Raw genomic sequence first — 25,248 nt, 5'->3', positions numbered from 1 at the left:
ATGGGTTCCTATAAATCCCTTGATCATATAGATGCCATTAAATATTAATTTTCCTTAATATATTGAGATTATTGATTTTATGAAGACAATTAACATTTTTCGAACATCTTCGAGGTAAAAAAAATCACTGAGGGGGTAAAATTAGTGGTTGAGGACATTTATAAAATCAGGGGATTTATAGGAACCCATAGGAACTTGTTTCATCTCATTCCGAGCTCTTTAGGTACCTTAATCAGCCTCGAAAATATGAAATATATATGAAAACATCTCAAATGTGCGACGATTTGCGACAAATTTCAAAATTAGTCGTAGATTATAAATATTTTTTTTAAAAAAATAAACTTTTCGAAACTGGCTGAGATACACAGAGAGCTTGGAATGACATGAAACCATTTCATATAAGTTCCTATATGTCCCCTGATCATATAGATACTCTCAAATATCAACTTTACCTAATATATTAAGATCGTTGATTTTATGAAGGCGATTAACGCTTTTCGGACATATTCGAGATTAGAAAATCATCGGTGGGGTAAATTTAGTAGTTGGGGACATTTATAAAATCAGGGGATTTATAGGAACCCATTGGAACTGGTTTCATCTCATTTCGAGCTCTTTAGGTACCTGAACCTGCCTTGGAAAATTGAAATTTATATAAAAAATATCAAATCTGCGACGAATTTTAAAATTCGTCGCAGAATTTGCAATGAATTTCAAAATTCGTCGCAGATCTGCGACGAATTTGACAATGAGTTTATTTTTGTCGCAAAAGAAACCTAAGTATTTAATCCGCCTGATTCGATCCCTTTCATCCTCTGCCCTAATTTTGGTTGGCGATAGTTGCACAAGGAGACTTCAGTCCGGCGATTTCCGTCCAGGTAAGGCCGTCTCCCCTCTCTTTCAACTTCGACGAGTCTGCCGGCAATTGGCCGGTGGCGGCTGGGTGCTCGCGGTTTGCACTGTTCGGCCGTGGGAGCCTGCGCCTGGCCCAGGCCGGACATGCGCGGTAGTGCCTGGCCCTGGCCGGCCGCGTGAAGCAGCGCCTGTCCATGCTGGCCGCGGGAGGCGGCGGTTGGCCATGGCCGGCCGCGGGAGTAGGTTTTATGGTATGTTCTAGCTATTTGGATTTCATCTTGGCTTGTAGATAGTAATGTTCAACGGACAAAAGACTCCACTTGTTGATTGTCTTAATGACTGTAGTGGTCGGTGATGATTCTTTTTTTTTTCTCAATGGAAATTTACATCAATGGGGAATGAGAATGGTCCTTATTAGTTGGTTAGTTTTTGCTCTATTCTTGGTGTGACCTGGGAAGGAGATGTCTATGGACGAGCATATGTTCCATTAAGCTTGTATCCCTTGCTCATTGTTGACTTGGCTTATCTCTGTACAAATGTTCACTTTACGTGGATGTTAAATTGTTAAGTCCAGTATTCTATACCGTAATTTATAGCACCTAATAAGTGAAGTAGACGAAAACTCACTCTCACAGCTGTGCATTGTTTACTAAAAATAATAGTTGGTATCACACTATCACTTATATAAAATGATTGATTGGAACTCTAGTCATGGTTCAATTTTTTTCTGTTCTTAGTGCATGACTTGTAAAGTTTGTCCCCTCGGGGCGGTGCGATAGTTAAGACATGGGATGTTGCTACATGAGGTCTTGGGGTCGAAACTCGACGTCACCGAGCATAACCTCCCCCATGTCTTGACCATTTGCACTAATGGCTAGTAGCCACCCGTGATTTACCTCCTCCGTGTTGGCCTAGGGACGGATTGGCGGGGACGCTAGGGGCGAGCGAATCGCCTTTTGCCTAATGACTTGTAAAGTTTTATTTCTTGGTTTAAAGCGGACCATTTTTTATCAGATTGCACTTGCAAAGATGCTATTAGATAGAGGCAAAAGCATTTGTTTGATCATTGGCCAGAGCCAGGTGTGGATGATACAAGGAAAACGAAATTTTTACATCAGGTTAGCATATTCTTCTTGTATTCTTTTGATCTTTCGGACACAGATAAATTTGGTTTCTTTAGACTGTATCTTATCCAACAAATTTTTGATGTTTTAACATTTGAAGAAACACGATCATTTCATCTAAGATCATATGTTTTAGAGTTCTTTGTAGTGCTTAGAAACACATTCCCTGCATCATTATAGAAATTCAGTTCCTTTTTCCCTTTTTCTTATTTTGTAAATGTCATGGTTCAAAAAATAAATATTGGCACTGAGACCAATAGAAATCATCCAACTATGTATGGGCCAATAACAATGAGAAATGAGGTTCTAACCTGAGTTATTGTTCAGATAACACAAGTTTGGTCAGACACAATGAAAATCAACGTGAGAGCAAGTAAAAAATTATTTGTTGTGTTCATATATTATAATTTCTTTATTATAATCATTGATATTGTTTATATTTTTATTTTAATGCAAGAGAATTAGGATATTAAAAGAAGATGGAAAATATTTAGTGAGGTTTGGAAATTTATCAATGTATGGATGGTTTAAAACTTCTTTACATTTTGATGTATGGAATGCTTGGATTTTATGGATATTTTGTGATATTTAGATTTGATGTATATAAATTGTGATAAATTTTGTAACGAAAATATTTTTTTTCCGCAAATCTATCGTAATCTATTGAAAAAATAGTATTAGATTCCGTGACAAATTTTTATATTCGTAGCAGATTCTGAGACGAATTATCATATTTGTCGTAGTTTTGTGATAAATTTTGCGACGAACATTTTTTCGTTGCCAAACTATTTGAATCTACTGAAAAATATAATATGACTCTGCCACGAATTTTTATATTCGTCGCAGATTCGGTGACGAATTTTGCAACAAATTATCTTTGTCGCAAAATTATAAATAATAACTGAAAAACCACTATGGATTCTGCGACAAATTTTTGGATTCATTGTAGATTTTGTAACAAATTTCTAGATTCATTGCAAAAATCTGCAAAGAATTCGAGAATTTGTTGTAGAATCAGCAACGAATCTAGATATTTATCGCAGATTTTGCGACGAATTGTCAGATTCGTTGCAGAATCTACATGAATTTGAAAATTCATTGTAAAATTTACAACGAATATCTAGATTCGTTGCCAATTCTGCGACGAATTTGGCGACGAATCTAAAAATTCATCGCAAAAAGAAAATTTTGTTGCAATTCGATCTTCCAAATAATTTTGCGACGAAAATAAGAATTTATCGCAAATTTTGCGTCGACTTCTTATTTTCGTCATAAAATCAGCAATAAATGTAAAGTTCGTTGCAAAATCCGCTTTTAAATTTTACAATATTTGCAACGAATTTAGCGACGAATTTTACTTTTGTTGCAAAATTTGCGACAAATTTCAATTTTGCATTGCAAATGTTTAGGGACGAGTTTTCTAAGATGAAAACTATTTGTCGTAGATTTCGTCGCAAAATATTTTTGCAACGATTTTTTTTTTTAAAATTCATCACCAAATTTATCGAAAAATGTTTTTTTTTGTAGTGTTATGTGAGCTTACTTGTTGTATTGAGTTTAATATATAGATGTTGTATTTATTGTTAGCTTATTGTCATTGTTAAATGTGTTCATTAGGTTTAATGTATTGATTAAGTGAGCCACTGCATCTTAATTATACTATAATAATTTTCTTACTCGCAGATGAATGTGGAAAAAAATTGAAAGTGAAGTTTTTTTTCCAAAGAAGGGTATTCATATTTTTCGAGAAGATGCAATATTACCAGAAAGATTCAATCCAAGAAGGGTTTTTATTTTTGTATAGATTTAACATAGGATTTAAAGTTTGTGGATTATGTGTACATATTTTTTATTTGAATTACATGATACATTTCTAGTTTGGTCAATTGTACTATATTTTTATAGTAGTTTAATTGATCAATTATACTTTCATGGTATTTTATTTGGTATTATTTATAAGGGTTTAATTAAGTAATTTGTAGTGTAAATATAATAGACAATGATTTTGTAAATAGATTTATCTTTTGTTAAAATTTTTTAAAAAATAACATTTTTTAAGCATTGCAAAGACATTATCTTGGTAAAAATAATAATATTTTTATAGTGTTGCAAAAACATTATCTTTATAAAAAATGACAACGCATTTTTAAGCGTGGTCTTTCAACTTTTTTTTCTTGTAGTGCAACTTGTCAATCTCTAACATCTACGTCACTTATCTCAACTTCATAGCAATATTTTTGGAACCAGCATCGTTTGTCTATCTCAGAAATCAGTAGTTCTTAGACTTAAGCTAACATCAGTGGAGAGATACCAGAAAATATTGAAAACTCAAAAATATAAAAGAGTTGTACCTCACTGCTAACCGGATCAAAGGTGTAATACCGAAAAGCATAGGAAACTTGAGTAAAATGCCCTGGACTTATCTCATAATAAAATTGTTGGAGGCTTACCAGAGGCTAATAGCAATCTAACTGCATTGCAGAATTTTAGATTATCAGTTAATCAGATTAATGGAAAGATACCAAATTCAATTGGAAACTTCCTCTAGTTAGAATATCTCAGTATCTATGGTAACAACATAAGTGGATCGATCCCTCATACATTAGGAAGTCTATTCAAGTTAGAATATTCTGTATTATTATTATTGTTGTTGGTTAATATATTATTGTAGGAAAAATCTTAGTAGATCAGGCGATCATATCTGAGCAGGCAAAGTCCAAACAGATCTGGAGGACTAATGTTTGGTAAGTAAGTTGAGGTATGCAACTAGAGGAGCCACTATAAGGTCATGTTCCTGAAAGAAATAATCTAAGGTCGCTGATTCAACTGAAGAAACCGGGAAGATTTCCAAGTTGAGATCAAGATAGTTCTACTGTCTAATACTACTCATGCATCAAATATAATATTATTGTACTAACCTTTGTTTTGCAGGATTATATGTCTAACACTGTTTTGAAGATCCGACCTGATTGGTCGACCAAACGCAGAGATTGGTCAATCGAACCAAGTTGACTCAGACCATATCAGAACCGAATTGAACATAGCTTCTGATCTAAGCTTGATCAGCCAACCAAATAAGCTGATCGGTCGACCGAACCTTGATGACACACGCAGGAATTAGATCGAGCCGAAGCAAAAAAGGAAGACTACCTGATCGATCAACCGAACTAGAGGATCGGTCGACCGAACAACAAAGACATTAATGGTGCATTAATGAGGAATCTCGATGAACGGGGAAAGCTCACCGTTCAGTCAATAGAACAATGGGATCGGTCGACCAAACCATTAAACATCATTAATGCTCGAGGATCGGATCTCAGCAAAGAAGGCATGGAGCGGGTTCGATCGACCGAACCCAAGGATCGATCGACCGAACGTTGACCATTCTTATAAAAGTGAAGCTCGAGGTCCGTGGCTAAACAACAAATCTATTCGAAGTTGATCTCTGTGCAAGCTGCTGTTCGTACTACAACTACTCGTCTTCATAAACAAGCTACCACTCCAAGAAGTCCCAACAAATTGCAACCCTAATCTTCTATCGGTATATTTTTATTAGCTTGCATTGTACTTATTTACTTGTAAGATAGTAGGCTGTTACTATCTTACTCATCTATTTGTATGCACTGCTTCTTTCCAAGGATTTCGGAAAGAAGAGCTATAGTGAATTGCCCAACGGTGCGATTATGGATCACGGGTCTTGAAGTAGAAGTCGACGTAGGCTCTGAACCAAGTAACCACTCGAGTCTTTTGTATTGTTTTCCACTACCGCTTTGTTATTTGTTTTACGAGTCGTTATGAAAATAAAATAATTTTTAAAAGAGCGATATTCACCCCCCCTCTCTATCGCACTCTTTCGATCCTACAGAGCTTACATCAAAAAATTGAATAAATTGGTCATTGGCGTCCCTACAACCACTACTGAGATTTTGGTGAGCACCTATTCCCAAGGGCTCAGCAATAATGGTTTCTTTGTCTCCTTGGTTAGAAGACCTCCAAGGAACTTTGATCACCTGCTGGACCGGGCTACTAAATTCATCAATATCGAGAAGGCACAACTCGCCCGGCGGAAAGACACCACTACACTAGCTCCAGCTTCGATGCCCAAGCGCCGAACCTTACCCACTCCTTCGCCTAGGGGGCTCCGAACTGGTCCTCAACCCTGATATCAAAAACCTCAGCTTCAAGTAGTACAACATGTGGAGGTCAAGCGGGAGAGATATCCCAAGCCCCCTCGGGGAGCCCCGCTGCGGTGGTGCGCATGCCACCAATACGCTACCCATTATATCGAATCCGACGAAGATTCCAATTGAGCAAGAAAGTTGCATGTGCAGTGTTTAGTGATTCACGCGGTCAGCTGTAGCACGGAGTAGGCGGTTGGGCCCAATATTAGCTTTGGGCCCAAAGATCTATAAGGGTTGGAAATATCCTATGATGATGCATTGATAATTAAGGATGTTATAGCCAATTATAATATTTCCCGTACTTCTGTTGACACAGGTATCTCTGTCAACATCATTTTTAAGCAAGCATTCGAGTAGTTGCAGATAGACCCGAGTGAGCTTCAACCTATGGAGACTCCTTTTTATAGAGTCATGGGTAATGAGGTCTAGTCGCTTAGTCAAATAAAATTAGTCGTATCCTTAGGGGAGGAGTTCCTAGTGAGGACGCGCCGATCATTCTTCATAGTGGTGGACGCGCCCTCGGCTTATAATGTCATTTTAGGCCGATCGACCTTGCATGAGTTTTGGACAGTAGTCTCCACATTCTGCCAAAAAATAAAGTTCCCCCAGGATGATCAAGTCGGGGAAGTCAGAGGAGATCAAGTAGCGGCACACAAGTGCTATGTTGATATAATAAAAAAAGAAGCCAACTCCACTCGAAAGATGCAACGGATGGAAGTCAACACCATCCAGGAAGCACCACCCATCCTGGTCTACGAAGAAAAAGAGGTTCATCCAGGCCGGCCAGAAGCAGTTACACAAGTGGCGACTGACCTACCTCCAGAATTTAAAAAAGAACTTGTTGCGTGTCTTACACATAACAACGATGTTTTTCCCTGGACGCCTGATGAAGTAATCAGGGTGTCACCAATGGTCATGCAGCATATACTTCATGTCTATCCAGATGCTCGGCCAGTAAAGCAATAAAAACAGGATTTCTGCACTGAGCAGAATAAGATTATCAAAGATGAGGTGCACAAATTACTAGAGGCAGACTACATTTGCGAAGTACAATTCCGAAGTTGGTTGACCAATGTTGTTTTGGTGTCTAACCCAGGAAATAAGTGGTAGTATGGATTGAAGCTCAATCCCAATAAGAGCTTGCTCAACTTCGAGTGACCGACTTGTGTATGGACATAGAGGAAACCTACCATACTTTAAGGCAGTATGAATTGAAGCTCAATCCCATAAGTGCTTGTTCAGGTCTAAAAGCGAAAAAGTCCTAGGATATATTGTGACCAAGCGAGGAATGGAAACTAATAGGAGCAATGTTCGTGCGCTTCAAGACATGTCCCCTCCATGCAATCTGAAGGAGACACAAAGACTGACTAGTCGGATAATCACCCTTTCTTGTTTCATCTTCCGATTGGCTGATCGAAGCTTGCCTTTTTTCAAGATACTCTGCTGGGCGACCAAATTTTAATTGGATGCCAACTGTGATAAAAATTTTAAGGAGCTAAAGAATTACTTGTCCACCCTGCCTATACTTGCCAAGCCAATAGCAGGCGAAATGTTGTGGGTGTATTTGTCAGCTAATGATCATGAAGTCAGGTCAATATCAGTGAGACAGGAGGGAAAGGAATAGTGGCCTATGTATTTTTTAAGTCATTTAATGAAATGAGTCGAGTGTCATTATACCACACACGAGAAGTTACGTATGAATTATTTTTAGCCGCTCGGAGGTTACGTCCTTATTTACTTTCCCATTCGATCATAGTACTTACTAAAAGAACTCTGGGTCGAGTACTTGTCAACCTCGAAACCTCTGGAAGATTGATCAAGTGGACCACTGAGCTTAGTGAGTATGATATATAGTATCAGTCTTGAGCAGTCATCAAAGCTCAAGATTTAGCAGACTTCCTAACAGCGGTTCAAAATATCGAGCTAGAGGAGACCTTAAAAATATATGTGGACGGGTCCTTCACCTGGAAAGGCAATGGGATATGTTTCCTTATGATATCACCCTGAGAAGATATAATGCAGTTGTTCGTTCGGCTAAATTACCGGGTCATCAACAATGAGGCCGAATACGAAGCATTGATAACTAGCCTATAAGTCGCCCGACATGTGGGCTCAGCTCGAGTTTTAATTTATTCTAACTCCCAACTAGCTGCACAGTAGTTATCAAGTAACTTTGAAATCAATAATGAGTACCTCAAGCTCTATGCCAAAGCCTTCCAAAAACTTAGAGCAGAGTTCCAAGAGGTAATTATCCAGAAGGTTCCTCCATCAGAAAATCAAATGGCTGATGACCTAGCCAAACTGGCATTCGTCATAGTTCCCTGGAGCATAGAAAGGCTAGTGGAATATACACTATTAGTAGCTTGCATTGAGAGATAGGTCGACCTGGAGTTGCAAAGTGATTAGAGAATGCTCATAATTTTGTTTCTACAGCAAGGCATTTTGCCAGTAGATGGAGAGCAAGCACACACAATTAAGAAAAGAGCTAGTCGATTTACTATAATTGGTGATCATCTTTACAAACAGTCTTTCTCGTGTCTGTTGCTTAATTGCATCGAATCAGAAGATATTCAATACATTTTACAAGAAGTACATCAAGGATCATGTGGAAGTCATGTGGGTGGCCGCTCTCTTACTCAGAGAATTCTATTGGTTAGGTATTTTGGCTTACTTTGCAAGTGGATGCAGCTCAGTTAGTAAGACTTTACTTATCCTGTCAAAAGCACCAAAATATTCCACATAACCCTACAGAGCTATTGAAAACTTCCATTGTCTCCTACCCCTTTGATAAGTGAGGTATGGATATAATGGGACCTTTTCCTTTAGCCCCCACCTAGAGAAGATTCTTGATAGTGGTCATGGATTATTTCTCGAAATGGGTAGAGGTTGAGCCACTAGCCAAGATAACCGAAGACATGGTTATCAAATTCTTATGGCAGCATATCATTTACAGATTTAGGATTCCATACAAATTAGTGTCAGACAATGAAAGGCAGTTCCATGGCTGGAAAATCCGAGAGTGGTGCTCAACTTATGGTATCACTCAGACCTTCACATTCGTGGCGTATCTCGAGAGTAAAGGCTAGGCTTAAGTAGTGAATAGAGAAAGTATCAAAGGGTTGAAGTAACGACGACGGATATAACCCCTTTTCACCTGGTTTATGGGCGTGAAGTCATGGTCCCGATCAAAATTGGCATGGAGTCTGATCGAAGCTGGTTGTATGATGAACATAACAATGGTTGACGCCTCATGGAGCTCGATCTAATCAAAGAAGTCAGAGAGAAGGCAACCGCTCAGCTCATGGCCTATCGTTAAAGGATCAGATAAAATTACAATCGAAGAGTTATCCCCTGATTTTTTTAGGTTGGTGATCTGGTCTGGAAGTGGGTCAAACTGGTCGAGGATGTCAACAAGCTAGAGCCGCAATGGGGAGGGTCATATAAAGTGGTACAAAAGCTCATCTCAGGTTCCTACTACCTGGAAGATGATTCGCTCTCCAGGCCCGCTGCAACCTTTTGCCTATCCCAGACTCTCAAATCGATCAGTTGGATTATAAGCAAGCATGCTCTCACACCTCAAATTTCTAGCCCCCGGGTTTAAGACTAGGCCTGTCTCAGACTACCAAGTCAATCGGCCGGGTTATAAGTGAGCATGCTCTCGTGCCTTAAATTTATATCCCCCAGGTTTCAAAACGGGTCTGTCCTAAACTCCCGAGCTGATCAGCTAGGTTATAAGTGAGCATGTTCTTGCGCCTCAAATTTATAGCCCCCGGGTTTCAGACCGGGCCTGCCCTAGACTCCCGAGCTGATCGGTTGGGTTATAAGAGAGCATGCTCTCATGCTTCAAATTTATATCCCCGGGTTTCAGACCAGGCATGTCCCAAACTTCCAAGTTGATCGGCTGGGTTATAAGTGAGCATACTCTCATGTCTCATATTATAACCCCCGAGTTTCAGATCGGGCATGTCCCAAACTCCCAAGTGGATCGGCCGGATTATAAGTGGCATGCTCTTGCACGTCAAATTTATAGACCCCGGTCTCAGATTGGGCTTGTCCCAGACTCCCAAGCTGATCATCCCAGTTATAAGTGAGCATGCTCTCGCACTTTAAATTTATAGCCCCGGGTTTCAGACCGGGCCTGTCCTAGACTCCCGAGCTGATCGACCAGGTTATAAGCGAGCATGCTCCCGCGCCTCAAATTTATAGCCTCAGGTTTCAGACCGGGCTTGTCCTAGACTCCCGTGCCGATCGACCGGGTTATCAGCGAGCATGCTCTCTGGCCTCAAATATATAACCCCCAGGTCTCAGACCGGCCTTGTCCTAGACTCCTGAGCTGATAGACCGGGTTATAAGAGAGCATACTCTCGTTCCTAATATTTATAGCCTTCGCACTTCAGACTGGATTGTTATAAGCGAACATGCTTTCGCGCCCCAAATTTATAGCCCCTGGGTCTCAGACCAGCCTGCCCCAGACTCCTGAACAGAATTGCCAAGTTATAAGTGAGCTTTCTCTTGCACCTCAGATTTATAGCCCCTGAGTTTCAGACCGGGCCTGTCCCAAACTCTCTAGCTGATAGGTTGGATTATAAGAGAGCATGCTCTCACGCCTTAAATTTATAGCCCTCGGGTCTCAGACCAGGCCTATCCCAAACTCCTGAGCCTATCGAACGAGTTACAAGCGAGCATTCTCTCGTGCCTTAAATTTATAACTACTGAGTGTCAGATTGGGCCTGTCCTAGACTCCCAAACTGATTGGTCGATATTAAAAGAGCATGATCTCGCGCCTCAAATTTATAGCCCCGAGTCTCAGACCTGGCCTGTCCCAGACTCTCAAGCTGATCAATCGTGTTATAAGCAAGCATGCTCTACGACTCCGATTTATAGCCCTCGGATTTTAGACCGAGCATGTCCTAGATTCCCGAGCTGATCGATCGGGTTATAAGCGAGCTCACCTTCATGCCTCAAATTTACAGCCCATGGGTTTCAGAACAGGCCTATCCTAGACTTTTGAGCCGATCGACTAGGTTATAAGCGAGTATATTCTCGTGCCTCAGAGAAATCTAGATATTACAACCCCTAAGCCTCTGGTCAAGCCTATCCCAAGTTTCCGCGTTGTTCGGCTATGTTAGGAGCCAGAGTGTTCTCATGCTTATCTATTCTGGACTCTTAAACGCACATTCAGTATCATTATCTTGCCTACTTCTATTATGTAGTCTAGCACACGATGAAAAAGAATTCACTCAGGGATTGTCTCATAAAGGTACTAAGTGGTTATAGTCGTCTGGTCTGATTATTCAGATTAAATAATAGCTCAAAAGTACTGGTGGTTTTGGAGATAGGTTGGAAATGTGTAAGAAAACAGGCGTGATTTAACGATATTTAATGCATATTTTAACATTTTAATTTATTTTTTACAATCAAGTAAGGGTCATGACCTAAGAAATATGGGTATGCCCTTAGTCGAACTCACTTAAGATGTCTTCGGGAAGTTCTCTATTAAGGTGATGGTGATTTATGAATCGCAGAGGAGGTTCTTTAGAAAAGTAGCCAACCTCCCTCAACTATTTGGTAGCTCCCTCAGCCATATGGAGGAGGGTCTTGGAGATGCACTTGGCAATTGTTGTCCCAAATTGGAAGAATTGAGATAAGCTTTTCATCTGGCCTCAAAACGTTCATCCTCCCCAGCCTTCTATGTCTCTAGCTCAACCTTGGTCAGGCTTAACTCAGACTGTAGCAATCCCAATAGGGCCCTTTGCGTGTCTAATTTCTTCTGTTGTTTTAGTATCATTAAATTCTTGTAATATGAGGCAGCAGTTTATGCTGAAAAGCTAGCCATATGAGAATCCCTTAATTCCTTCAGCAAGGTAGTTTTTTGACCTAGGTCCGAAATGGACCTAGTTCTCATGGCCTTCTCTGCTCAGAGCTGAGATTTGTTGGTCTGTAATAAGACTTCCAATCTTTTGTTGTCCGCATGATAAGACTCTGCTAGTTGTTGAGATTCCTTTAGATTTTTGTCACACTGGAAAGTTGCTCTGTAAAATACTGGAAAAATGACGAATATTAATAAGGGAATTTTCCAGAATTTTTGGATATTTTTCGGGAATTTTTCGGAGCTCGTATGGACGATTTAGCGGGGACCGGAACGGGGCCCAGAAAAGCCTGTTTGGGCTACCCGATTTAAGTGAGGAATTGTTCCTTTAATAAATTTTTTTATTAAATATTTCTTATTTCTTTATTCTCTCTTATATCGCCGAATCCCTTAGCCCCGATCCGCACCTCATCTCTTCCCCGACGCCGCCGACTACTCCAAGCCCTAACCGCTGCCCTCTCCGCCGCCGAAGCCTTCACCCCTCGGTGCCCTAGCCACCGGCGCTGACGCCGAGCACCGCTCCTCCACGCTGCGTACGGTGATCCCGACTCCTCTGTGCCGGCAACCGAGCCCTAGAGCCGACGACCACCTTGTGCCCTAGCCGACTCCTTCCCGACGCCACTGCCCTAGGTTTGGGCCACAGCTTTTCATTTCCTTTCCTCTGCCCTTTGCTGTGGAGTTTACAGCCGCCGACCACAAATTTGCATTTCATCTGCCCTTGATTCATTCAGCACCGTCGGCCACAGTTTTTCCTCAGCCTTCTCCACTGCACAGTGCTGACCACGACCTCACCTTGTGCCCTAGTGCTCTTTGCCTTTGATCAAGTCCACGGTGAGGTTTTGTTTGGTTGGAAATTTAGTAGGTGCAAGGATTTTTATTTTTGATCTGGTTTGCTTGTGGTGTGCTTTGGTCCAGCGATTCACCTGGTTGCCAGTAGCAACGATCTTGGCAGAGGATCATCAGAAGAGGGGCTGTGAGGAAGAGGTAAGGTGTAGTAATTATGTTCATGAGTACTTGGATTTAGGTTTTTGGATTTCTATCTAATGGTTTGTTTAGAGGTAAGGTGTATAAATTTGTTCTGGTATCAGGTTCGTATTTGGAAGAGTTTAAGTTGATTTAGGTTTAGACCTAAATCAAATTTTATAGTGGAACGAATTAGGGTTCTGGTAAATAAGGAATTTTCTTTAGCTATGTGATATGTATGTAGCTAAATTAAATGTGGTTATTACAGGACTGGTCGCGAGACGAGTATCTCGATATCGGATTGGACCTTTCTATTTTCGGAGGCGGGTACTTTTGACTTATGTCATTTGATATGCTTAGTAATTAAATTAACATGTTGCATTAATTGTGTTTCTTATCTGTTTTCGGTTAATCACTACCCAAATCTTACATGCTTGATTGATTGATTGGTTTTGCATCTCAGGTATATTTTACCTGTTTGTACATGCTTATAGGGGTAGTGATATGCCATGCTTGACCATGTTCAGGACCTAGGTTTTTATACCTTCTGTGTACCTTTGATTCGATATGATTCGTTGACCTAGGGTGCACTTTTCTATATATATGGATTAGGTCAGGATGTTTATATGGTTATTGCCATGCATCATTTGCATGAAGATAGTCCCCCATTATTGAGCAAACATGGATCACACACCACCACCGGTTGATGAGTGTGGGACTAGGTGGTCCTAGTGGACATAACGTTTATCCAGATTCCCCCGAGAGGAGCCCATCAGATGGGTAGAGGATGACATCCCACCCACCATCAGTAGTGACGAGTGCGCACCCACCGCCTCACTGTAGAGATGATCGTGACCGGCATGCATCATACGGATGATTTATTGGTTTGTTTCCTTTACGCTATTGTGATACATGTGACAATACAAGATTCCTTATCCTAGGACCTATACTGGAAGATTCTTATTTATATTCTTATCTTGAGAATGATTGCTAGGTGTTGTTTCTTTACTTATATCACGACGAGTGTGACTCACCCATTGTTATTATTTTCGAGAGGAGTTCTAGTCCCCAGCAAGTGTTTTGAGTTGTTTCATTTAGCGCATGACTTTATGTTAGTTTTGTTTGACTTAATAGGATATTTATGAATCTCCGTGGATGAACTTTTATGATTTTTTAACCGAAGAGGTAAGAAAAATCGGATTGCTTGTGTAGTTGAGTAGGGTGGATAGTCGGTATTATGGTTGTCGTAATATATATATAAACTACGTGGTGATTGATTTTATTTATTGTTATGTTTACAGTATTTACTAGAAATTTTGAGTCGAGGAAATTTTCTACCTCGGGCTGAAATTTAGTGTATCAACGATCTTTGTTTCATTATTGTTTATCGATACAATTTAATGCATGGATACCGGTTTCGAGATTTATGAGTATTCGATAAGTTAGTCAAAGCATTTGATTTTCGATAGGTTATGTGATTTTATTATTGATTTAGGTCAAATGGGGAAACATCTCCAAATAGGTATGTTGTTATTTTGTGTGTTATATTGTATTGATATCAATTTAATTCGATCTACTCACGAGCGGGACCACGCAGGACGGATCTCGGATAAGATGCCCATGTTAGTGAGCCGTGGTCAGGAGCAGCCCAAACCGATAGCTCGAGATACCACTTTGCCACACCGACATCCACGCCACCTTCACATCGAGTACCATTGTGTCACCCTCATTCGCCACCACCACTGATCTACATCCTATACGCTCATAGCCTCCACATCCTTTTCACCGCCACCACTTTGGACCACATATCCGGAGTTCCTCCTCTATTCACCACTAGTATCGCTCGCAGTTCCCGACACCATCGAATTGCGCAGAGCTAGATTCCCGAGTCGATGAAGACTCTCACTCCCAGATCTCGATCCGTATGGCTCATGGATAGAGAAGGAACTTTCTTCTATAGCTTGTCGTGGGAGAAAGTGACCATTTAGGACTAATGCTGGGTTACTCATTATGGTGAGCGCACATGGACGTTCAGAGGCTTTGAGAGTCTTCCACTATCCTCGGATGTCTATTTTAAGTCGAGGAATAACCACGAGAGTATACACCTCCTGGCTCAATTTGTCCGAGTTAGTGAGACTGAATTATCCATGACTGGATTAAGATTACATCATGCATATCGAGGATGATAGAGTTAGCTCAGATATCCAGAAAAGAAAGCCGGCGACTTGGTCCAAGACAGCAGTGCCTCGAGTAGTCGCAGCAGTCGAGTTCTAGGCCTCAAATCGGTCTTCGCCCCAGAACCACCTTCCTGATACTCATTGTATGTGATCCAGATCACCTCACCCCGCTGCCTTCTTTGCAACACGAGAGATTGTAAGGCGACACGGAGGCGTCGAGGGATCGGGAGGGCGCAATCTTCACGCGGGAGCCAGATTTGGCATGCTTGAGTACTCCTTAGACCCAGTTTGCTGACCTTATTACCGCACCCCGCACCATCCTCCTTATGCACATAGTCTAGCCCGGCGCTACCGGCAATCCACCTCCTCCTCCGCCAGGTCGTGTTCATCTATTAAGAGGATGCTCGCCGACGGATCCGTTTCGAGATTTCCATTTATGCATTTCGATATTTTGATTGATACTGGTAGTTCGCACTCTTTTATATCCCGTACCTTTATGCGGGAGATTGGTAGGTTACCTACTGTTAGGTTGCGGCGATTGACTGTCTCCCTACCGTCCGGTGATACTTTAGACGTCACCCAGGAGATCAGAGGTTGCCCGTTAGACTTTGGCAACATGATACTTACGGTAGATCTTCTAGTATTGGAGATGGTTGAGTTTGATGTCATACTTGGCATGGATTGGCTGTCAATGTATCATGCTACCGTTGATTGCCAGACGAGGGTGGTCACTTTCCGGCCTCCAAACCAACCCTCGTGGAGTTTCACTGGCATCAGAGACGACGGTGTCTCGATTATTACGGCGATTCAGGCGCAGAAGCTGCTGTCTCACGGCTGTCATGGTTTTCTGTTATCGTTGATCAGTACTGAGGACAGTAGTAGTTCGCAGCTCTCCGACGTTCCTGTTGTCCGGGAGTACCCAGATGTATTTCCAGAGGAGCTGCCAGGTTTGCCTCCCAGAAGGCCAGTGGAGTTCGCTATTGAGCTGATTCCGGGAACCGCGCCGACATCGAAAGCTCCGTATCGTATGGCACCAAAAGAGTTGAACGAGCTGAAGGTTCAACTCCAGGAGCTTTTAGACAGGGGATTCATTCGCCCTAGTGTTTCACCATGGGGTTCTCCAGTTCTATTTGTCAAGAAGAAAGACGGCACCATGAGGTTATGTATTGACTACAGGCAGCTGAATTCAGTGACTGTCAGAAATAAATATCCATTACCACGGATTGAGGATTTGTTTGATCAGCTCAGAGGTACTTCAGTGTATTCTAAGATTGATCTGCGATCCGGATATCATCAGCTGAGAGTCAGAGATTCTGATATCCAGAAGACAGCTTTCCGTACCAGATACGGTCATTATGAGTTTTTGGTAATGCCATTTGGGCTTACCAATGCTCCAGCGGTGTTTATGGACTTGATGAACCGCATCTTTCTGGAGTATCTGGATCAGTTTGTTATCGTTTTCATTGATGACATATTGGTCTACTCGCATTCCGAGGGAGCATCTTCGCACTGGAGATTCTTCGACGACATCAGACGAAGTTCATTGGCTATCCTCGGACACGGGTTTCAGCGGTATTTCATTGATCCTCGAGATCGAGGTCACCGTGGGAGAGTCCAGAGATCCGTGGTTCGATATTACCGACGTTTGTCGAGGGTTTCCTATGCACGCCTTACCCGGGCGTGAAGTGATGGTCCGAGGATGAGACCGTCGAGCGAGATTAGTGTCGGCCCGTTTGGTTTTACGAGAGGATGGTTGACTTTACACCGGCCTCTGTGGTTTGGGTCTCGATGCACAGAGTAGTCTCTTATGCTTCGCTGAAGGAGCATGAGAAGAACTACCTCATGACTTGGAGTTAGCCATCATCTTGCCAAGCTTTGCATCATTTATACGGTATCACATTTGAGATTCTCACTGATCATAAGAGTCTCAAATACATTTTCACTCAGAAGGAGCTTAATCTCCGACAGAGGAGATGGATGGAGTTCCTGAAGGACTACGATTGTACCATTAGCTACCACCCGGGGAAAGCTAATGTGGTTGCAGATGCACTCAGCAGGAAGTCCAGAGGGACTTTGGCTTGCCACCGGACTTCAGTCACGGACTTGATTCAGGCTTTCTCAGAGTTAGATCTTGAGGAGCAGGGACCGACAGAGCAGGGTATTCTGGTTACCATGGTTGCTCAGTCGTCGATCAGGACGAGGATCCGAGAGGCACAGGCTAGTGATCAGCATTTGCAGTTTATTAGCAGTCAGATAGCTTCCGGGCAGCAGACCGAATTTACACGAGACGAGGAGGGTATCATATACTTCCGAGGCAGATTATGCGTACCTCAGTCTCATCCGGTCTTACAGGAGTTATTACAGGAGGCACACCGTTCTCGATTTGCGATCCATCCAGGCGGGACCCGTATGTATCGAGACTTGAGACGTTCCTATTGGTGGAACGGTATGAAGAAAGACATCGCGGATTTCGTAGCTAGATGTCTTGTCTGTCAGCAGGTGAAGGCTGAACACCAGAGACCTGCAGGATTACTTCAGCGGATTCCTATTCCTGAGTGGAAGTGGGATCACATTACCATGGACTTTGTGGTAGGGTTGCCGAGGACACGACGAGGTCATGACGCGATTTGGGTAATCGTTGATCGATTAACCAAATCTGCGCACTTCTTAGCGATTCGGAGGACTGATTCCCTGGATCGATTGGCAGATCTGTATTGCCGAGAGATTATCAGACTACATGGTGTTCCATTGAGTATCATTTCGGATAGAGATCCACGGTTCACGTCTCGTTTCTGGCAGAGTCTGCAGCAGGCCTTGGGCACACAGCTCCGTTTCAGTACAGCCCAGCAGATGGACAGTCAGAGCGGACCATTCAGACTTTAGAGGACCTGCTGAGATCATGTGTTATGGATTTCGGAGGCAGTTGGGAGGACCATCTGCCATTGGTAGAGTTTGCCTACAACAACAGCTTCCATTCGGCTATCCAGATGGCACCGTTTGAGGCGTTGTATGGTAGACCTTGTCGGACACCCGTCCTTTGGGATGAGGTTGGAGAGGCCCAGTTGTTGGGACCTCATAGAGTTCAGCAGGATGCAGAGTTGGTCTGTACTATCAGACGGAGGATGTCAGAGGCGCAGGATTGCCAGAAGAGTTATGCTGATCGGAGACGCAGACCATTAGAGTTCTCTGTGGGCGACCATGTATTTCTGCGAGTTTCACCCACGAAAGGGGTGAAGAGATTCGGCCTCAGAGGTAAGCTAGCTCCGCGGTACATTGGCCCTTTCGAGATCTTGGAGAGGATCGGAGCGGTAGCTTATCGGCTGGCACTACCACCGTCCCTGTCAGGCGTGGACGATGTATTTCATGTATCCATGCTGAGGAGATATGTACCCGATCCGACACATGTGCTGGCAGATATTCCAGTTCCAGTTCAGCCTGACATTACGTATGAGGAGGTTCCGGTACGGATTCTCGACCGGAAGGAGCGTCAGTTGCGGAACAAGACTATCCGGCTGGTTAAAGTCGGATGGCAGCATCATTCGGACGAGGAGGCTACTTGGGAGCTCGAGGACACTATCCGAGCTCGATATCCCCATCTTTTCACTTGAGATATGTGAGTTTATTTACTGTTCAGCATTTATTATTATTGTCTGTTATTAGTACTTGCTGATGGTAGATACTGAAATTTGGGGACCAAATTTTTATTAGTGGGGGAGAATGTAAAATACTGGAAAAATGATGAATATTAATAAGGGAATTTTCCAGAATTTTTGGATATTTTTCGGGAATTTTTCGGAGCTCGTATGGATGAGTTAGCGGGGACCGGAACGGGGCCCAGAAAAGCCTGTTTGGGCTACCCGATTTAAGTGAGGAATTGTTCCTTTAATAAATTTTTTAATTAAATATTTATTATTTCTTTATTCTCTCTTATATCGCCCAATCCCTTAGCCTCGATCCGCACCTCATCTCTTCCCCGACGCCGCCGACTACTCCAAGCCCTAACCGCTGCCCTCTCCGCCGCCGAAGCCTTCACCCCTCGGTGCCCTAGCCACCGGCGCTGACGCCGAGCACCGCTCCTCCCCGCTGCGTACGGTGATCCCGACTCCTCTGTGCTGGCAACCGAGCCCTAGAGCCGACGACCACCTTGTGCCCTAGCCGACTCCTTCCCGACGCCACTGCCCTAGGTTTGGGCCACAGCTTTTCATTTCCTTTCCTCTGCCCTTTGCTGTGGAGTTTACAGCCGCCGACCACAAATTTGCATTTCATCTGCCCTTGATTCATTCAGCACCGTCGGCCACAGTTTTTCCTCAGCCTTCTCCACTGCACAGTGCTGACCACGACCTCACCTTGTGCCCTAGTGCTCTTTGCCTTTGATCAAGTCCACGGTGAGGTTTTGTTTGGTTGGAAATTTAGTAGGTGCAAGGATTTTTATTTTTGATCTGGTTTGCTTGTGGTGTGCTTTGGTCCAGCGATTCACCTGGTTGCCAGTAGCAACGATCTTGGCAGAGGATCATCAGAAGAGGGGCTGTGAGGAAGAGGTAAGGTGTAGTAATTATGTTCATGAGTACTTGGATTTAGGTTTTTGGATTTCTATCTAATGGTTTGTTTAGAGGTAAGGTGTATAAATTTGTTCTGGTATCAGGTTCGTATTTGGAAGAGTTTAAGTTGATTTAGGTTTAGACCTAAATCAAATTTTATAGTGGAACGAATTAGGGTTCTGGTAAATAAGGAATTTTCTTTAGCTATGTGATATGTATGTAGCTAAATTAAATGTGGTTATTACAGGACTGGTCGCGAGACGAGTATCTCGATATCGGATTGGACCTTTCTATTTTTGGAGGCGGGTACTTTTGACTTATGTCATTTGATATGCTTAGTAATTAAATTAACATGTTGCATTAATTGTGTTTCTTATCTGTTTTCGGTTAATCACTACTCAAATCTTACATGCTTGATTGATTGATTGGTTTTGCATCTCAGGTATATTTTACCTGTTTGTACATGCTTATAGGGGTAGTGATATGCCATGCTTGACCATGTTCAGGACCTAGGTTTTTATACCTTCTGTGTACCTTTGATTCGATATGATTCGTTGACCTAGGGTGCACTTTTCTATATATATGGATTAGGTCAGGATGTTTATATGGTTATTGCCATGCATCATTTGCATGATTGCATGCTGTGCGATAGTCCGCTCCATTCTTGTTGAGCACATTGCCAGTTACATGGATCTGCACACACCACCACTCATGGGTTAGTGGTCGATTCAGGATGAGTGTGTTGCAGCAGGGACTCTGTTAGGCACCGTTGGTCCGCTCATGGGTAGTGTGACACAATGTGTTATCCGGCAGGGATTCCTCCCCGTCTTTGAGTACCGGGAGTTGAGAGCATTGCGCTCCCCCATCTATGATTTGGGGTAGGAGGATAGGCGTACTCCGACAGCATCCCGTCCACTCGGTCACTCATCAGGAGTAGTGACGACAGAGTGCACGGTTGTCAACCCACGGCCTCACGTAGAGATGATCGCGGGGTGACCGCATCATGCATCATACATGATCATTTATTCTGTTTGTGTTTATTTATATATTGTTGGATACCTATGTTTACATTCCTTATCCTGTTGACCTTATACTACTGGTTAGATTCTCTTATTTATGCATTCTTATCTTTCTTATGAGCGATGATTAGTGCTAGGTGTTGTTTCTTTACTTTGCATATCAACTGTACCTGCTGAGTGTTGGACTCACCCCGCCTCCATTGTTGTTATTTTCAGGTTGATGCTGTCAGGAGGGAGTTCCAGTCGCTAGTCCCCACTGCACGTAGTGCTACTCTGCTGCTGGTTTTTGAGTTGTTTCATTTTAGCTTTTCGCTATCAGACTTTATGTTAGTTTTGTTTTGGACTTACATATGGATATTGTATGGAATCTTTCCGTTGGATGAACTTTTCGTATGATTTGGATTTACTCTACTACATGCCTGCCTGAACGGCAGAAGAGGTAAGAAAAATCGGATTTGGGCTTTACGAGTGTAGTTGAGTAGGGTGGATTTTGAGTCAGAGTATTATTACTGCGTGGTTGTGTCAGCCAGAGGCTGAATATATATATAAACTGCGTGGTGATTGATTTTATTTATTGTTATGATTCCAGCCGCCTGTGGCTGAGTATTTAGTGCTTGTAGAAATTTTTGATTGTCCGTCGTACAGGGGAGATGCTGCCGAAATTTTCTCGGACAGGGACTCCTCTGGGGGCGTGACATGCTCAGCCTGAGCTTCAACCTCTCCTCGTAAGATATTTGCTTCAGTACTGGGAACAAGTGCGGCAAATTCTAATTCCTCTACCCATTCTCTCAAGATTTTATTGACACACTCTAAGTCTATAGCTATTTGGCTTAAGTGTATTCTTGAAGTGAAAAATTAAAAAAGAACAACAATGAGACTTTAGTCTATGAGATATGTTAGTGTTATCTTTGTCCATATGGTATGACAAGTTGTAGGTTTATCATAGTCGCATTCAGGGCATGCTCATCTGCGCATATTGATACTGCAGAGCCTTTTGATTGATCGCAAGCCTTTAACCAAGATTCGGCTAAGGGGCCATTCAATTTCAACATCCCATATGAGGATGAAGTAGTAGCTTCCATCCCTTGCTGGCTAGGCAATACATAAGATTGTCTAAATTGGAAAGGAGGATCAGTCGGAGAATTGGGTTTTGAAGGAAGAGCAATGGAAGTCCTTCGTGACCTCGAACGGACGAAGGCCAGCCAAGCAAGCAAAGGCTCTGATACTTTCTCGACCGGTCCAAGGTCTTGCACGACTATTTCTTCAGAGCCTGAGATGATGGGAGAGACACCTAAAGCTTGCGGCAGAGTCGGTTGAGTAGGTATTGTCTCCGGATATCTAAGGCAATCACACAAGACACGGATATACGAATGCCCAACTTCATCATAGCAATTCTAGAATAGCATCGACTATAGTTTTGAGATCCAAACTCTTTATCTTGAGCCAAAAAAAAAAAGCTTGGTTATATCAAGGGAAGGCCTCTTGGTGCTTGGTTGCTCAGGTAGATCTAGACCCGAAGTCCTTGATTGAGGCCTTAACTTTTGCGCTTAAATATTAGGGGGGTATTTGAATCTGAAGAGCTAGAAGAGGTTTCTTTGGGAGGATCTATAGGAGGTAGACAGCCGGCAGAGGACGATGCCCGCCCGGCCTCGTGATCCTTTAACAGGGCTTCCCTCCATTAGTTCAAAGCATCTCCCTTCAGCTAGGTCCTTTTGAAAAGGAAGGCAGAAGTGATAGCCTCCGCTGCAGCAATAAGTAAATATCATAAGAAAAATCTTTACAAACAACTAAGAAATGAATATTTTTTTTCCAAAGGTGGCGATCAACCCAAGGTCAACCGGGATAAGCCCAAACATATAGCAATCCCTCTATGGTTAACTCAAGTAAACTAAATTTTAGGCCTCTCAGGCTCTCCAAAGCCTTTCATAGTTCTGAATCGGTGCAAATGTTGCCCAAATCTGGGATAGGGGAAAGATGTTGCTGCTAGGTTATTAGGCAAGGCAAAGAGGTCAGAAGGTGAATAAAGAAGTATTTATCTCTCCATTCACCTGGGGCTGGAATCCAATCAAAAGAGCCATCTTTGGGAGGGTGCGGATAAAAGTAGTGGTGAAATAAGTGGGGAGACAAAGGAAGATCAAGTAAACAAAAGACAATGGTGAAACCACTCATAATGTGAAGAGAACAGGGAAGAAGTTGATGAAGTGGAAAGTGGAAATATTGGCTAAATACGATAGAGAAAGGATGGATGGGGAAGCGTAGTCCTGCCACCACTTGCTCTCTAAAGACAGCAATGCTTTCTACTGGGGAAGATGAGGGTGATCTTCATGGGTAATCCATAGTTGATGCTGAAGTTATAGGCATCTATGATGGTAAAATTGGAAGAGTATTGTGTATACCACTTGTTATTCTCAACCATTGCAGGTCAAGAAAAGAAGAAGAAGAAGTGAAGAAGAAGGTGCGGGAGCAAAAAAGGAGAAGTTGTGAAGAAGAAGAAGTGAAGGAGATAGGTTCTTAAGGATTTCTTATGAACCTTTAAAGGTTACTTTTTGGGTTCTTTTTTGCACAAAGCCATTGGATCATAGTTGATAGGCGAGCTAAATATTGGACCGTGGGATAAGCAGGTGAAACGGCGAGTATGGAAAAAATGCATTCACTTATAATAAGGCATACACACATGTAACCCGCAAAAAGCCTGTAGTGGTAACTGATTCGATAGGTAGTCCTCGGGAAGAGTCGATGCTTTTATCGAGGCAAGCCTTGTTTTTTGTGCTGCTCTTTTAAAGGCTCGACTGGTCATAAGCCCGAATGGTCAAGGGCCCGAACGGTCATTAGCTGAACAGTCATAAGCCCGAACAAGTTCTTAGGACACGCCCAGGAGAATACCAAGGAAAATAGAAAGAGGGGAGCTTGGCCAAATGCGTGCTGGACTAGCTCTTAATCCCGAGCATTGCTTAGGTCGAACGAGTTTAATCCCAATCGGTCCTAGACACCTTTACTTTCAAAATCTTTAGTCATTCTAGTTTATCTAGTTTTCAAGCTCAGATGAATAGTCTCATAAACTGTAACCGACCAGACTTTGGTTCAGGCATACTCACGCTCTCTTTAGTATATCATGAACATTCGGGTAAGAACACAAGCTACCAAAACTCAAGTTATTGAGCGAATTGAATATTGGAAGAATAATACAATGATAATAGAAAATAAATTTGATACAGACTTAATTGTTCACAATCGCAAACACAAACAAGGAGTTTTGATCCATTGACTAGAAGAAAACAAAGTCAAGCACAACAAATCAAAACAGTTGTGGAATCAAGTCGAGGGGAGCATTACAATTTATCCTTTTACGTTCAAGAAACCGAGCAGGGGGTGGGAAGCTAAGTAACCACCCTCCTTCAATTGCTCCACCGTGCCCTTCGCCCCAAGAAGAAGTGTTGGGGGTAATGGGCGTATTGAACTCAGATGTCTAAAGATGCACTTTTTTCCTCGCCTCAAAGTGCCCATGAACTCCCGCTTGATGTGCCTCCAATTCCACCCGGATGACCACCAGATCAGCGGAGATACCCGCCAGTTCAGATTCCTTGGAAGATAGAGAATTCAGGGCGGTTGCCAAGTACGAGCGAAAAGTTTCTTGCTCAGCACCTCGAGCAGACAGCTAGAAACTTTGGCAGCGAGTTCAACTTCATATGTAGCCTTTTGCTCCTTTAGCTGCAACAAGAGGAGATCGGTTTCGGATGTTAGCTGGGAGGATAGGCAGTCAAATTCTACACTTTTTCATCCAGCACTGTCTTAGGTTCGCCCGGAGGGTCGTTTTTGATTGAAGTTTAGCTTAAGCAATCTCCATGGCAATCTTCAAGCTAGCCGCCTTCTCAAGATTGGCTTTGAATAATTGTCGTGCCTCTTTAAGTTGGGTTTCTAGTTCACTCAGCCATTTAGAAGACGGGGCTATAGCAAGTTCAAAAACCTATTGTTTCAGCAATTCATTTTCTTGTGCCAAAGAGTATAACTGTTGGGTGGCATATATAACGACCTAAAATTCCTCATTACGAGTCCTAATATTACGTAAAAATATTTAGAAATACTTTAGAAAAATTCTAGAGATTTTTAGAAATTTTTAGAGTATTTTTACGCAATTTTTAGATGTCGTTTGGTATTTTTACTAAACGAAAGAAGTTTCGACAAAAATAATGTCCAAGCCGAGATTTGAACCGGAGAGCTCAGGCCAAGCCAACTCTTAAGCGAATCCGGCTGACTAAGTGGCCAAGCAGGCGTTACTGATTAAAGAAGGAGCAAAATCTATTTAAGCAGTAGTTGAGGAATAGGAAATAAATTGAAATAAAAAGGGGCGGCTGAGGAATCGAACCCGCGACCTATGACCAGGTCGAAACACGGCTAGCCAAGTGTTCAAGCAAGCGTTGCTGATTAAAGAAGAAGCAGAATTAATTTAAGTAATAGTTAATAGATAGAAAATAAATAGCCATAAAAAGGGTTCGGCAGAGGATTCAAACCCGCAACCTCCGGT

General features: G+C 42.4%; 1 long non-coding RNA gene across 2 annotated transcripts; it reads left to right on the top strand.

Annotated features, from left to right (window-relative positions):
- Positions 1 to 818: 818 nt before the first annotated feature.
- On the top strand, positions 819 to 20,989 carry LOC122000222. 2 transcript variants are annotated; one of them, XR_006117032.1, is made up of 3 exons: positions 819 to 1,106; positions 1,870 to 1,973; positions 20,943 to 20,989. It is a non-coding gene; the product is annotated as an uncharacterized LOC122000222 (long non-coding RNA). The 2 variants fall into 2 exon arrangements; XR_006117031.1 differs by lacking the exon at positions 20,943 to 20,989 and adding an exon at positions 3,663 to 3,928.
- Positions 20,990 to 25,248: the final 4,259 nt, after the last annotated feature.

The sequence above is a fragment of the Zingiber officinale genome, chromosome 7A (genome assembly GCF_018446385.1).
Source record: "Zingiber officinale cultivar Zhangliang chromosome 7A, Zo_v1.1, whole genome shotgun sequence".
NCBI classification, from domain to species: Eukaryota; Viridiplantae; Streptophyta; class Magnoliopsida; order Zingiberales; family Zingiberaceae; genus Zingiber; species Zingiber officinale.
The sequence above is the reverse complement of the archived record's forward strand: the minus strand, read 5'-3'. Positions and strand labels throughout refer to the sequence as shown.